This window comes from Frankliniella occidentalis, unplaced genomic scaffold (genome assembly GCF_000697945.3).
Source record: "Frankliniella occidentalis isolate FOCC.00 unplaced genomic scaffold, Focc_3.1 Scaffold4, whole genome shotgun sequence".
In the NCBI taxonomy this organism is placed as follows: domain Eukaryota; kingdom Metazoa; phylum Arthropoda; class Insecta; order Thysanoptera; family Thripidae; genus Frankliniella; species Frankliniella occidentalis.
The window spans coordinates 4,308,291-4,311,402 of NW_026267134.1; the positions used below are offsets into that span (position 1 = coordinate 4,308,291).

Consider the following 3,112-nt stretch of genomic DNA (forward strand, 5'->3'; position numbering starts at 1 on the left):
TCCCCCTCCTCCCCTCTCCTTGTCCCCAGTCTCCCTTCTCCCCATCCCAACCCTTTCGCCTCCTTGCTGCCCTCACTCGGGTCCATGAACGCCCCTCGATCCGCGAGAAGCCGTGGTGTCGATCCTGGAGCCGTGATTGGCAGTCGGCTCGGCGGGGCCTGGGGCCTGGCCTGGGCGGTGCGGGTGCTCATCTGTTTGTTTGGCTCGAGTCCCTGCGGGTCCCTGCGGGTCCCTACCCACCCCGGGGGCGTATCAGCACCGCCCCTTCGACCTCACCCTGGCTCCCTCGTGCACGGCGAGGCGAGGCGCGCACCCACACATCTGCAATCTGTGAGCTCGCCTCTTTCCCCCTTGCTGCTCCCTCTCCCTCCCTCTCTCATTGATTTTCCAGCCTCCAGCCCCTCTCTCCCTCAGTATCCCGCGCGCACTCTCTCTCTCTCCATCCCTCCCTCCCTCGCTGTGGCCCGGACACAGGCGAAAGGAGCTGGTGCGCATCCCCCCTCCCCTTCCCCCGCGGAGCCACTACGCGGCAGGGCCGGGTCCCGCGCAGCAGGGGGCTGGACTGGGAGTCAAGTCGGTCTGGACGAGACTTGACCTCTGCTGGGTCACCTTGCCGCGTGGCGGGGGCTGATCCGACCGTCCGGTCCAGTCCGTCGCGGCCGCCGCGTATGTTCCCGTATGCAAATGAGCCAGTTGGTGTGTGGCACTGGGCGAGGGGGGCGGCGGGCGGGTGGCGCTGCCAAACGACTGGCGAGGCGGGGCGTGGATTTGCCGTCCGCCAAATGTTGAAGCCTCTGTCGCACTCACTGGCGCGGCAGTGCCCACCACCCCTTTCTCCCTCCTTTGAGCTCCGCCATCCACCCTGCTTTGGGGACATCTAAATGCCTTCTTATTCCCTCTGCAGAGGCGTACGAAGGGGGCGACGTCGCCGCCTCGCCGTCAGGGAGACTTCGCGACAACGACGAGCCCTCTGGTTTCTTTCCCCCTTTGGAGAGTTCTTCGTGGTCGGGAACGCGGCGCGAGAATGGAAAAGTGAGTGTGTGTGGAAATGGGGGGGGGGTGCTGGAGGTTGAAGTCGCTCCTGCATTGTGCTGCCTTCACCAGAGGGACGAGTGGATGGCGACGAGGGACGCGGGGGGCCATTCAATGAAGCGTGGTGTGTCGGGGCGGGGGGTGGCTAAACTACAAGTCGGGCGGGGAGGAGGGCCGCGCGGCGGAGAGCTGCGCTGCTGCGAGGGGTTGCCCGAGTGACCAGCAGCTGGCTGGCGGAGCCGGCGGCGGCAGCGGCGGGCTAGTCGACGCGAGACCTGACCCGACCCGAACCGACCCGGCGACCCGACCCGACTCGACCCCGGCCACCCCGGCCCGGCCGCCGCCGAGCGCTAATTTGCTGGTCGGTCTGTCTCTTTCTCACGCGCGCTGCACACCCCGCAGCTGGTGGCGGCAGCGCTCGCCGCTCTGCGCCGCTCCAAGGGGTTGTAAGCGCGCCGTGTTTATTCAGTGGCTCGGCGTCGCTTCTCGCCCCGCTCCCGCTCCGCTTGTTTTGCCTCGCGACGCCGCCGCGCGACCGACGCCCGTGCGGTACTTGTCTTCTCGAGTCCGTGTGTGGAAGAGCGAGAGGGAGAGTGAGAGAGAGCCAGATTAAGGGGTGGTGGGGAAGTGAGAGGGGATGAACAGACAGACGGACGGACGGACGGGTGGCGCATAGCGCGGGCGTAGCAGCAGCTCATCCACTAGGGGTGGGGCCGCCGGGCTGCGCTGAATACGTGCGGCTAGGCGGCGTGGTCGATGATCCGCCCCGCCCCGCCCCGCCCCGCCCCGCGCGGCGCCTCGCAATTAGGCAGCGCCCCACCCTCTTAGCCCCGCGCCCAGGGGTCGGGTCGGGCCCTGTCGGCGGCGGGGGCGGGCAAGGGGCGGCCTGCTGGTCGCTGTTGCACGGCGTGGCGGCCCCACCGTGACCACCACATGCCAGCGGCCGCCGGGGCCCCGGCCCCAGGGGAGAGAGAGAGGCTCACCACGGCGATCGCGCCGCTCCCCACCATACTCTCCGCCCCGCCCCGCGCCGCCCTGCCCCGCCCCGCCCCCGGGGTGTGTCCATACGCTGAGGCCAAGCCACACCACCAGGCTCACCAGGCAGGCCGGGCTTGTTGGGGCCACCCCGCCTGCCACTGCTCCTGCTCCTTGGAGTGCCGGCACGCCACGCTCCGCCACGCCCCTCCCCTCCCCTTCCATAGGGGTTGGCGCGGCGCGCGCAGTGCTCCGCCGCCGCCGCTGCCGCCCGCCGCCGCCGCCAGCCCAGCCAGTTCTCGCGCGGACGCCGCAGCGAGAGGTCTGGTTCGCGCCGCGCAGAGTCGACTCGAGCTGAGACGCGTCGCGCCACACAAGACTGCACGCCCGGCGAGTCAAGCTGTGAGTGTTGAGTGCGCCGCCCGGTGGTCTGCGACGGACGGATAACTTCGATGGATGGATAAACGGATGGATCTCGACGATGTGTTCAGTGTAGCTCGTGTGCCCCTCCCCCCGCCCCCTCTTTTCCAACCCCCAATTAAATTCAGAAGTGCGATGGGCAGTCAGTGTTGGGGTAGGTAGGTGTGGTGCTGGCCGGCGCGGCTCGCTTGGTCGGCGGCGCCGCCCTGTCACTTTGTCAGAGCTGCGCCTGTCGCACCCGCCCTGCTCCGCCCCTCCCCCTGCCCCCTTCCCCTCTCGCCCGCCGCGCTTCCCGCCCCTCGTATCATGTCAAGCAGCGGTCGGGTTCCTCCCCGCTCCGCCACCCCGCCGTTATCTCTCTGCTGGGGTGGTCCATCTGCCGGGGCGGGGCGGGGCGGCGCGGGCGGGGCGGCGAGAGAGAGGGAGGGGGAGGGAGGCGCGCGGCGCGGCACCGGCGCTGTCATCATTGGCCTCTAATGCACCCCCGCGCTAACCTGCTCCTCTCCGCGCTCTCCCCTCCCGCAGAGCGCACTCACTCCCTCCCGCACCCCCGCGCGCTCTTGCCTCTCAACCTCCCTCGCCCTCCCAGCCTCACGCGGTCACTCTCACGCCGATTCCCCCTCTCTTTCTCTCGCTCTCTCATTCTCTCCCTCTCTCTTTCAGTTTCTCTCGCTCCCTCTCTCTC

At 69.2% G+C, this 3,112-nt stretch overlaps 1 protein-coding gene across 1 annotated transcript in view; it reads left to right on the forward strand.

Moving 5' to 3' along the window:
- Nucleotides 1-3,112, forward strand: part of LOC113204218 (uncharacterized) — a gene marked incomplete in the record, with an annotated part of 45,227 nt that overhangs the window by 6,696 nt on the left and 35,419 nt on the right.